The sequence below is a fragment of the Rhinoderma darwinii genome, unplaced genomic scaffold, assembly GCF_050947455.1.
Source record: "Rhinoderma darwinii isolate aRhiDar2 unplaced genomic scaffold, aRhiDar2.hap1 Scaffold_848, whole genome shotgun sequence".
In the NCBI taxonomy this organism is placed as follows: domain Eukaryota; kingdom Metazoa; phylum Chordata; class Amphibia; order Anura; family Rhinodermatidae; genus Rhinoderma; species Rhinoderma darwinii.
The window spans coordinates 1-12,117 of NW_027464417.1; the positions used below are offsets into that span (position 1 = coordinate 1).

Consider the following 12,117-nt stretch of genomic DNA (forward strand, 5'->3'; position numbering starts at 1 on the left):
GGACTGCAAAATGGAAAATAGGCATCCACCAACTTTACAGACAACTTCTCTTTGCTCCTACAACCTCCATCCTTGCACAGTTTGTTATTCTTCCAGGTAACATAGTAACAAATCCAAATTGCTGCTCTCTTTGTAGGCAAGCAAGGGTTTGTTGCAACTGCAATTCTTACTTCTTCTTGGAAATGTAGGGACGACAGTACATTCCATCACATCCATCTAGTGTACACAGGTAGGTCCATTGTGGCGGGCGGGCTGCTTTAATGGCTGTTTGCTGTTCCCCCTACTCCACTCCACTATTTGACTGTGGTGCTGCATCAATCAATCAGTGGCTGGCTCAGGTGCAGCTCTTTAACCTACCTAAAAGGGAGGGCGGAGAGAAGACAAGGAAGGTGAATGAGCTGTTCCAATGTGAAATGCCGGAAACACAGAAACACAGAAGACACACACACACACACACACACACACACACACACACACACACACACACACACACACACACACACACACACACACACAACAAGAGGTGGCAATGTATTAATTAATTGCATTTAATAAATGAGCTCATTATCACACATGACTGTACAAATGCATTGTCCAACAGGTGTTGAAATAATGGGATTAAAAGGGGAGATCCCATCAGAAAGACAAAAACAATAGCAAACACAAATAGCACTTTTGGAATCTGATTTTAGTCAACACATAAGGGAAGGGTGCACCGGTCCTGGAAATACTGCAATACCAGGTCAATGCGTGGAGTGGACAGAGCAAGCTCTATTTCCATCTCCCTGTTCTAAAAATCCATTTAATATATGGTCCCCAGATAGGGGACGTATCAGATATTAAACTGATAAGAACAGATACTACACTTGATCTTAGCCAAAAGGCCGAGAAGCGATAACCCGAGCGGCCCTTGCCTTGCCCGAGCCTGTCCCATACTGCTGTTCACCCCTTGCAGCGATTGATTCAGCCTACTCCTAGGCAATTCCATGGGGCCCTGCAGGCTCACACACATTTACAGCTACTAAGCGGGAGGGAGGTGAATAAAGGCCGGAGAGGAAGCTACACAGGATTTGCTTCTTTTGCTTGCACCACAATGCAGTGCTGAAAGAGGAGGAATCTACATAAAAACGCCTTCCTGGCAACGCCCAAATGCCCTCCTGCCATGCAGATAAACACTGGCAGCGGCAGCAAGTGCATGCCCACAGCCACCCCTTGTTCCTTCACACCTTGTATCAGCTGTAATCCAGTCCAGTCCAGTCCAGTGCTGCCTGCTGAGCAGCACTGACCAACACTGCCTGGGCCCAGGCTTTTATCTATCTCTGAGGCAGGCCCCATTATGATGTCAGAAAGCTGGCTCTGGAATCCTGAGGGCTCCACTATGACACGTGCAAAGTTCCGTCTGAACTTTATATAAGACGGTGCGGCTCAGTCAGTCACTCAGTGTTGCCTGAGAGGGCAACACTGCAACAGCCGGCCGCCAGGCTGTCTTTTTTTGCACATTTATTTGCCTCCAGGAGGCCACAAGAGGGAGACAAGGGACTGCAAAATGGAAAATAGGCATCCACCAACTTTACAGACAACTTCTCTTTGCTCCTACAACCTCCATCCTTGCACAGTTTGTTATTCTTCCAGGTAACATAGTAACAAATCCAAATTGCTGCTCTCTTTGTAGGCAAGCAAGGGTTTGTTGCAACTGCAATTCTTACTTCTTCTTGGAAATGTAGGGACGACAGTACATTCCATCACATCCATCTAGTGTACACAGGTAGGTCCATTGTGGCGGGCGGGCTGCTTTAATGGCTGTTTGCTGTTCCCCCTACTCCACTCCACTATTTGACTGTGGTGCTGCATCAATCAATCAGTGGCTGGCTCAGGTGCAGCTCTTTAACCTACCTAAAAGGGAGGGCGGAGAGAAGACAAGGAAGGTGAATGAGCTGTTCCAATGTGAAATGCCGGAAACACAGAAACACAGAAGACACACACACACACACACACACACACACACACACACACACACACACACACACACACACACACACACACACACACACAACAAGAGGTGGCAATGTATTAATTAATTGCATTTAATAAATGAGCTCATTATCACACATGACTGTACAAATGCATTGTCCAACAGGTGTTGAAATAATGGGATTAAAAGGGGAGATCCCATCAGAAAGACAAAAACAATAGCAAACACAAATAGCACTTTTGGAACTGATTTTAGTCAACACATAAGGGAAGGGTGCACCGGTCCTGGAAATACTGCAATACCAGGTCAATGCGTGGAGTGGACAGAGCAAGCTCTATTTCCATCTCCCTGTTCTAAAAATCCATTTAATATATGGTCCCCAGATAGGGGACGTATCAGATATTAAACTGATAAGAACAGATACTACACTTGATCTTAGCCAAAAGGCCGAGAAGCGATAACCCGAGCGGCCCTTGCCTTGCCCGAGCCTGTCCCATACTGCTGTTCACCCCTTGCAGCGATTGATTCAGCCTACTCCTAGGCAATTCCATGGGGCCCTGCAGGCTCACACACATTTACAGCTACTAAGCGGGAGGGAGGTGAATAAAGGCCGGAGAGGAAGCTACACAGGATTTGCTTCTTTTGCTTGCACCACAATGCAGTGCTGAAAGAGGAGGAATCTACATAAAAACGCCTTCCTGGCAACGCCCAAATGCCCTCCTGCCATGCAGATAAACACTGGCAGCGGCAGCAAGTGCATGCCCACAGCCACCCCTTGTTCCTTCACACCTTGTATCAGCTGTAATCCAGTCCAGTCCAGTCCAGTGCTGCCTGCTGAGCAGCACTGACCAACACTGCCTGGGCCCAGGCTTTTATCTATCTCTGAGGCAGGCCCCATTATGATGTCAGAAAGCTGGCTCTGGAATCCTGAGGGCTCCACTATGACACGTGCAAAGTTCCGTCTGAACTTTATATAAGACGGTGCGGCTCAGTCAGTCACTCAGTGTTGCCTGAGAGGGCAACACTGCAACAGCCGGCCGCCAGGCTGTCTTTTTTTTGCACATTTATTTGCCTCCAGGAGGCCACAAGAGGGAGACAAGGGACTGCAAAATGGAAAATAGGCATCCACCAACTTTACAGACAACTTCTCTTTGCTCCTACAACCTCCATCCTTGCACAGTTTGTTATTCTTCCAGGTAACATAGTAACAAATCCAAATTGCTGCTCTCTTTGTAGGCAAGCAAGGGTTTGTTGCAACTGCAATTCTTACTTCTTCTTGAAATGTAGGGACGACAGTACATTCCATCACATCCATCTAGTGTACACAGGTAGGTCCATTGTGGCGGGCGGGCTGCTTTAATGGCTGTTTGCTGTTCCCCCTACTCCACTCCACTATTTGACTGTGGTGCTGCATCAATCAATCAGTGGCTGGCTCAGGTGCAGCTCTTTAACCTACCTAAAAGGGAGGGCGGAGAGAAGACAAGGAAGGTGAATGAGCTGTTCCAATGTGAAATGCCGGAAACACAGAAACACAGAAGACACACACACACACACACACACACACACACACACACACACACACACACACACACACACACACACACAACACACACACAACAAGAGGTGGCAATGTATTAATTAATTGCATTAATAAATGAGCTCATTATCACACATGACTGTACAAATGCATTGTCCAACAGGTGTTGAAATAATGGGATTAAAAGGGGAGATCCCATCAGAAAGACAAAAACAATAGCAAACACAAATAGCACTTTTGGAATCTGATTTTAGTCAACACATAAGGGAAGGGTGCACCGGTCCTGGAAATACTGCAATACCAGGTCAATGCGTGGAGTGGACAGAGCAAGCTCTATTTCCATCTCCCTGTTCTAAAAATCCATTTAATATATGGTCCCCAGATAGGGGACGTATCAGATATTAAACTGATAAGAACAGATACTACACTTGATCTTAGCCAAAAGGCCGAGAAGCGATAACCCGAGCGGCCCTTGCCTTGCCCGAGCCTGTCCCATACTGCTGTTCACCCCTTGCAGCGATTGATTCAGCCTACTCCTAGGCAATTCCATGGGGCCCTGCAGGCTCACACACATTTACAGCTACTAAGCGGGAGGGAGGTGATAAAGGCCGGAGAGGAAGCTACACAGGATTTGCTTCTTTTGCTTGCACCACAATGCAGTGCTGAAAGAGGAGGAATCTACATAAAAACGCCTTCCTGGCAACGCCCAAATGCCCTCCTGCCATGCAGATAAACACTGGCAGCGGCAGCAAGTGCATGCCCACAGCCACCCCTTGTTCCTTCACACCTTGTATCAGCTGTAATCCAGTCCAGTCCAGTCCAGTGCTGCCTGCTGAGCAGCACTGACCAACACTGCCTGGGCCCAGGCTTTTATCTATCTCTGAGGCAGGCCCCATTATGATGTCAGAAAGCTGGCTCTGGAATCCTGAGGGCTCCACTATGACACGTGCAAAGTTCCGTCTGAACTTTATATAAGACGGTGCGGCTCAGTCAGTCACTCAGTGTTGCCTGAGAGGGCAACACTGCAACAGCCGGCCGCCAGGCTGTCTTTTTTTTGCACATTTATTTGCCTCCAGGAGGCCACAAGAGGGAGACAAGGGACTGCAAAATGGAAAATAGGCATCCACCAACTTTACAGACAACTTCTCTTTGCTCCTACAACCTCCATCCTTGCACAGTTTGTTATTCTTCCAGGTAACATAGTAACAAATCCAAATTGCTGCTCTCTTTGTAGGCAAGCAAGGGTTTGTTGCAACTGCAATTCTTACTTCTTCTTGGAAATGTAGGGACGACAGTACATTCCATCACATCCATCTAGTGTACACAGGTAGGTCCATTGTGGCGGGCGGGCTGCTTTAATGGCTGTTTGCTGTTCCCCCTACTCCACTCCACTATTTGACTGTGGTGCTGCATCAATCAATCAGTGGCTGGCTCAGGTGCAGCTCTTTAACCTACCTAAAAGGGAGGGCGGAGAGAAGACAAGGAAGGTGAATGAGCTGTTCCAATGTGAAATGCCGGAAACACAGAAACACAGAAGACACACACACACACACACACACACACACACACACACACACACACACACACACACACACACACACACACACACACAACAAGAGGTGGCAATGTATTAATTAATTGCATTTAATAAATGAGCTCATTATCACACATGACTGTACAAATGCATTGTCCAACAGGTGTTGAAATAATGGGATTAAAAGGGGAGATCCCATCAGAAAGACAAAAACAATAGCAAACACAAATAGCACTTTTGGAATCTGATTTTAGTCAACACATAAGGGAAGGGTGCACCGGTCCTGGAAATACTGCAATACCAGGTCAATGCGTGGAGTGGACAGAGCAAGCTCTATTTCCATCTCCCTGTTCTAAAAATCCATTTAATATATGGTCCCCAGATAGGGGACGTATCAGATATTAAACTGATAAGAACAGATACTACACTTGATCTTAGCCAAAAGGCCGAGAAGCGATAACCCGAGCGGCCCTTGCCTTGCCCGAGCCTGTCCCATACTGCTGTTCACCCCTTGCAGCGATTGATTCAGCCTACTCCTAGGCAATTCCATGGGGCCCTGCAGGCTCACACACATTTACAGCTACTAAGCGGGAGGGAGGTGAATAAAGGCCGGAGAGGAAGCTACACAGGATTTGCTTCTTTTGCTTGCACCACAATGCAGTGCTGAAAGAGGAGGAATCTACATAAAAACGCCTTCCTGGCAACGCCCAAATGCCCTCCTGCCATGCAGATAAACACTGGCAGCGGCAGCAAGTGCATGCCCACAGCCACCCCTTGTTCCTTCACACCTTGTATCAGCTGTAATCCAGTCCAGTCCAGTCCAGTGCTGCCTGCTGAGCAGCACTGACCAACACTGCCTGGGCCCAGGCTTTTATCTATCTCTGAGGCAGGCCCCATTATGATGTCAGAAAGCTGGCTCTGGAATCCTGAGGGCTCCACTATGACACGTGCAAAGTTCCGTCTGAACTTTATATAAGACGGTGCGGCTCAGTCAGTCACTCAGTGTTGCCTGAGAGGGCAACACTGCAACAGCCGGCCGCCAGGCTGTCTTTTTTTTGCACATTTATTTGCCTCCAGGAGGCCACAAGAGGGAGACAAGGGACTGCAAAATGGAAAATAGGCATCCACCAACTTTACAGACAACTTCTCTTTGCTCCTACAACCTCCATCCTTGCACAGTTTGTTATTCTTCCAGGTAACATAGTAACAAATCCAAATTGCTGCTCTCTTTGTAGGCAAGCAAGGGTTTGTTGCAACTGCAATTCTTACTTCTTCTTGGAAATGTAGGGACGACAGTACATTCCATCACATCCATCTAGTGTACACAGGTAGGTCCATTGTGGCGGGCGGGCTGCTTTAATGGCTGTTTGCTGTTCCCCCTACTCCACTCCACTATTTGACTGTGGTGCTGCATCAATCAATCAGTGGCTGGCTCAGGTGCAGCTCTTTAACCTACCTAAAAGGGAGGGCGGAGAGAAGACAAGGAAGGTGAATGAGCTGTTCCAATTGTGAAATGCCGGAAACACAGAAACACAGAAGACACACACACACACACACACACACACACACACACACACACACACACACACACACACACACACACACACACACACACACAACAAGAGGTGGCAATGTATTAATTAATTGCATTTAATAAATGAGCTCATTATCACACATGACTGTACAAATGCATTGTCCAACAGGTGTTGAAATAATGGGATTAAAAGGGGAGATCCCATCAGAAAGACAAAAACAATAGCAACACAAATAGCACTTTTGGAATCTGATTTTAGTCAACACATAAGGGAAGGGTGCACCGGTCCTGGAAATACTGCAATACCAGGTCAATGCGTGGAGTGGACAGAGCAAGCTCTATTTCCATCTCCCTGTTCTAAAAATCCATTTAATATATGGTCCCCAGATAGGGGACGTATCAGATATTAAACTGATAAGAACAGATACTACACTTGATCTTAGCCAAAAGGCCGAGAAGCGATAACCCGAGCGGCCCTTGCCTTGCCCGAGCCTGTCCCATACTGCTGTTCACCCTTGCAGCGATTGATTCAGCCTACTCCTAGGCAATTCCATGGGGCCCTGCAGGCTCACACACATTTACAGCTACTAAGCGGGAGGGAGGTGAATAAAGGCCGGAGAGGAAGCTACACAGGATTTGCTTCTTTTGCTTGCACCACAATGCAGTGCTGAAAGAGGAGGAATCTACATAAAAACGCCTTCCTGGCAACGCCCAAATGCCCTCCTGCCATGCAGATAAACACTGGCAGCGGCAGCAAGTGCATGCCCACAGCCACCCCTTGTTCCTTCACACCTTGTATCAGCTGTAATCCAGTCCAGTCCAGTCCAGTGCTGCCTGCTGAGCAGCACTGACCAACACTGCCTGGGCCCAGGCTTTTATCTATCTCTGAGGCAGGCCCCATTATGATGTCAGAAAGCTGGCTCTGGAATCCTGAGGGCTCCACTATGACACGTGCAAAGTTCCGTCTGAACTTTATATAAGACGGTGCGGCTCAGTCAGTCACTCAGTGTTGCCTGAGAGGGCAACACTGCAACAGCCGGCCGCCAGGCTGTCTTTTTTTTGCACATTTATTTGCCTCCAGGAGGCCACAAGAGGGAGACAAGGGACTGCAAAATGGAAAATAGGCATCCACCAACTTTACAGACAACTTCTCTTTGCTCCTACAACCTCCATCCTTGCACAGTTTGTTATTCTTCCAGGTAACATAGTAACAAATCCAAATTGCTGCTCTCTTTGTAGGCAAGCAAGGGTTTGTTGCAACTGCAATTCTTACTTCTTCTTGGAAATGTAGGGACGACAGTACATTCCATCACATCCATCTAGTGTACACAGGTAGGTCCATTGTGGCGGGCGGGCTGCTTTAATGGCTGTTTGCTGTTCCCCCTACTCCACTCCACTATTTGACTGTGGTGCTGCATCAATCAATCAGTGGCTGGCTCAGGTGCAGCTCTTTAACCTACCTAAAAGGGAGGGCGGAGAGAAGACAAGGAAGGTGAATGAGCTGTTCCAATGTGAAATGCCGGAAACACAGAAACACAGAAGACACACACACACACACACACACACACACACACACACACACACACACACACACACACACACACACACACACACACACAACAAGAGGTGGCAATGTATTAATTAATTGCATTTAATAAATGAGCTCATTATCACACATGACTGTACAAATGCATTGTCCAACAGGTGTTGAAATAATGGGATTAAAAGGGGAGATCCCATCAGAAAGACAAAAACAATAGCAAACACAAATAGCACTTTTGGAATCTGATTTTAGTCAACACATAAGGGAAGGGTGCACCGGTCCTGGAAATACTGCAATACCAGGTCAATGCGTGGAGTGGACAGAGCAAGCTCTATTTCCATCTCCCTGTTCTAAAAATCCATTTAATATATGGTCCCCAGATAGGGGACGTATCAGATATTAAACTGATAAGAACAGATACTACACTTGATCTTAGCCAAAAGGCCGAGAAGCGATAACCCGAGCGGCCCTTGCCTTGCCCGAGCCTGTCCCATACTGCTGTTCACCCCTTGCAGCGATTGATTCAGCCTACTCCTAGGCAATTCCATGGGGCCCTGCAGGCTCACACACATTTACAGCTACTAAGCGGGAGGGAGGTGAATAAAGGCCGGAGAGGAAGCTACACAGGATTTGCTTCTTTTGCTTGCACCACAATGCAGTGCTGAAAGAGGAGGAATCTACATAAAAACGCCTTCCTGGCAACGCCCAAATGCCCTCCTGCCATGCAGATAAACACTGGCAGCGGCAGCAAGTGCATGCCCACAGCCACCCCTTGTTCCTTCACACCTTGTATCAGCTGTAATCCAGTCCAGTCCAGTCCAGTGCTGCCTGCTGAGCAGCACTGACCAACACTGCCTGGGCCCAGGCTTTTATCTATCTCTGAGGCAGGCCCCATTATGATGTCAGAAAGCTGGCTCTGGAATCCTGAGGGCTCCACTATGACACGTGCAAAGTTCCGTCTGAACTTTATATAAGACGGTGCGGCTCAGTCAGTCACTCAGTGTTGCCTGAGAGGGCAACACTGCAACAGCCGGCCGCCAGGCTGTCTTTTTTTTGCACATTTATTTGCCTCCAGGAGGCCACAAGAGGGAGACAAGGGACTGCAAAATGGAAAATAGGCATCCACCAACTTTACAGACAACTTCTCTTTGCTCCTACAACCTCCATCCTTGCACAGTTTGTTATTCTTCCAGGTAACATAGTAACAAATCCAAATTGCTGCTCTCTTTGTAGGCAAGCAAGGGTTTGTTGCAACTGCAATTCTTACTTCTTCTTGGAAATGTAGGGACGACAGTACATTCCATCACATCCATCTAGTGTACACAGGTAGGTCCATTGTGGCGGGCGGGCTGCTTTAATGGCTGTTTGCTGTTCCCCCTACTCCACTCCACTATTTGACTGTGGTGCTGCATCAATCAATCAGTGGCTGGCTCAGGTGCAGCTCTTTAACCTACCTAAAAGGGAGGGCGGAGAGAAGACAAGGAAGGTGAATGAGCTGTTCCAATGTGAAATGCCGGAAACACAGAAACACAGAAGACACACACACACACACACACACACACACACACACACACACACACACACACACACACACACACACACACACACACAACAAGAGGTGGCAATGTATTAATTAATTGCATTTAATAAATGAGCTCATTATCACACATGACTGTACAAATGCATTGTCCAACAGGTGTTGAAATAATGGGATTAAAAGGGGAGATCCCATCAGAAAGACAAAAACAATAGCAAACACAAATAGCACTTTTGGAATCTGATTTTAGTCAACACATAAGGGAAGGGTGCACCGGTCCTGGAAATACTGCAATACCAGGTCAATGCGTGGAGTGGACAGAGCAAGCTCTATTTCCATCTCCCTGTTCTAAAAATCCATTTAATATATGGTCCCCAGATAGGGGACGTATCAGATATTAAACTGATAAGAACAGATACTACACTTGATCTTAGCCAAAAGGCCGAGAAGCGATAACCCGAGCGGCCCTTGCCTTGCCCGAGCCTGTCCCATACTGCTGTTCACCCCTTGCAGCGATTGATTCAGCCTACTCCTAGGCAATTCCATGGGGCCCTGCAGGCTCACACACATTTACAGCTACTAAGCGGGAGGGAGGTGAATAAAGGCCGGAGAGGAAGCTACACAGGATTTGCTTCTTTTGCTTGCACCACAATGCAGTGCTGAAAGAGGAGGAATCTACATAAAAACGCCTTCCTGGCAACGCCCAAATGCCCTCCTGCCATGCAGATAAACACTGGCAGCGGCAGCAAGTGCATGCCCACAGCCACCCCTTGTTCCTTCACACCTTGTATCAGCTGTAATCCAGTCCAGTCCAGTCCAGTGCTGCCTGCTGAGCAGCACTGACCAACACTGCCTGGGCCCAGGCTTTTATCTATCTCTGAGGCAGGCCCCATTATGATGTCAGAAAGCTGGCTCTGGAATCCTGAGGGCTCCACTATGACACGTGCAAAGTTCCGTCTGAACTTTATATAAGACGGTGCGGCTCAGTCAGTCACTCAGTGTTGCCTGAGAGGGCAACACTGCAACAGCCGGCCGCCAGGCTGTCTTTTTTTTGCACATTTATTTGCCTCCAGGAGGCCACAAGAGGGAGACAAGGGACTGCAAAATGGAAAATAGGCATCCACCAACTTTACAGACAACTTCTCTTTGCTCCTACAACCTCCATCCTTGCACAGTTTGTTATTCTTCCAGGTAACATAGTAACAAATCCAAATTGCTGCTCTCTTTGTAGGCAAGCAAGGGTTTGTTGCAACTGCAATTCTTACTTCTTCTTGGAAATGTAGGGACGACAGTACATTCCATCACATCCATCTAGTGTACACAGGTAGGTCCATTGTGGCGGGCGGGCTGCTTTAATGGCTGTTTGCTGTTCCCCCTACTCCACTCCACTATTTGACTGTGGTGCTGCATCAATCAATCAGTGGCTGGCTCAGGTGCAGCTCTTTAACCTACCTAAAAGGGAGGGCGGAGAGAAGACAAGGAAGGTGAATGAGCTGTTCCAATGTGAAATGCCGGAAACACAGAAACACAGAAGACACACACACACACACACACACACACACACACACACACACACACACACACACACACACACACACACACACACACAACAAGAGGTGGCAATGTATTAATTAATTGCATTTAATAAATGAGCTCATTATCACACATGACTGTACAAATGCATTGTCCAACAGGTGTTGAAATAATGGGATTAAAAGGGGAGATCCCATCAGAAAGACAAAAACAATAGCAAACACAAATAGCACTTTTGGAATCTGATTTTAGTCAACACATAAGGGAAGGGTGCACCGGTCCTGGAAATACTGCAATACCAGGTCAATGCGTGGAGTGGACAGAGCAAGCTCTATTTCCATCTCCCTGTTCTAAAAATCCATTTAATATATGGTCCCCAGATAGGGGACGTATCAGATATTAAACTGATAAGAACAGATACTACACTTGATCTTAGCCAAAAGGCCGAGAAGCGATAACCCGAGCGGCCCTTGCCTTGCCCGAGCCTGTCCCATACTGCTGTTCACCCCTTGCAGCGATTGATTCAGCCTACTCCTAGGCAATTCCATGGGGCCCTGCAGGCTCACACACATTTACAGCTACTAAGCGGGAGGGAGGTGAATAAAGGCCGGAGAGGAAGCTACACAGGATTTGCTTCTTTTGCTTGCACCACAATGCAGTGCTGAAAGAGGAGGAATCTACATAAAAACGCCTTCCTGGCAACGCCCAAATGCCCTCCTGCCATGCAGATAAACACTGGCAGCGGCAGCAAGTGCATGCCCACAGCCACCCCTTGTTCCTTCACACCTTGTATCAGCTGTAATCCAGTCCAGTCCAGTCCAGTGCTGCCTGCTGAGCAGCACTGACCAACACTGCCTGGGCCCAGGCTTTTATCTATCTCTGAGGCAGGCCCCATTATGATGTCAGAAAGCTGGCTCTGGAATCCTG

The 12,117-nt window shown here is 47.7% G+C and overlaps 8 non-coding genes across 8 annotated transcripts; all 8 read right to left on the reverse strand.

Annotated features, from left to right (window-relative positions):
• Window positions 1-705: 705 nt before the first annotated feature.
• On the reverse strand, window positions 706-896 carry LOC142731646 (U2 spliceosomal RNA). The gene has a single exon (XR_012879072.1). It is a non-coding gene; the product is annotated as a U2 spliceosomal RNA (small nuclear RNA).
• A 1,344-nt stretch (window positions 897-2,240) lies between these two features.
• LOC142731658 (U2 spliceosomal RNA) lies at window positions 2,241-2,431 on the reverse strand. Its single transcript, XR_012879083.1, has one exon. It is a non-coding gene; the product is annotated as a U2 spliceosomal RNA (small nuclear RNA).
• A 1,345-nt stretch (window positions 2,432-3,776) lies between these two features.
• LOC142731670 (U2 spliceosomal RNA) lies at window positions 3,777-3,967 on the reverse strand. The gene has a single exon (XR_012879094.1). It is a non-coding gene; the product is annotated as a U2 spliceosomal RNA (small nuclear RNA).
• A 1,343-nt stretch (window positions 3,968-5,310) lies between these two features.
• Window positions 5,311-5,501, reverse strand: LOC142731682 (U2 spliceosomal RNA). The gene has a single exon (XR_012879105.1). It is a non-coding gene; the product is annotated as a U2 spliceosomal RNA (small nuclear RNA).
• Window positions 5,502-6,849: 1,348 nt separating this feature from the next.
• On the reverse strand, window positions 6,850-7,040 carry LOC142731635 (U2 spliceosomal RNA). Its single transcript, XR_012879062.1, has one exon. It is a non-coding gene; the product is annotated as a U2 spliceosomal RNA (small nuclear RNA).
• Window positions 7,041-8,385: 1,345 nt separating this feature from the next.
• Window positions 8,386-8,576, reverse strand: LOC142731636 (U2 spliceosomal RNA). The gene has a single exon (XR_012879063.1). It is a non-coding gene; the product is annotated as a U2 spliceosomal RNA (small nuclear RNA).
• Window positions 8,577-9,920: 1,344 nt separating this feature from the next.
• Window positions 9,921-10,111, reverse strand: LOC142731637 (U2 spliceosomal RNA). The gene has a single exon (XR_012879064.1). It is a non-coding gene; the product is annotated as a U2 spliceosomal RNA (small nuclear RNA).
• Window positions 10,112-11,455: 1,344 nt separating this feature from the next.
• Window positions 11,456-11,646, reverse strand: LOC142731638 (U2 spliceosomal RNA). Its single transcript, XR_012879065.1, has one exon. It is a non-coding gene; the product is annotated as a U2 spliceosomal RNA (small nuclear RNA).
• Window positions 11,647-12,117: the final 471 nt, after the last annotated feature.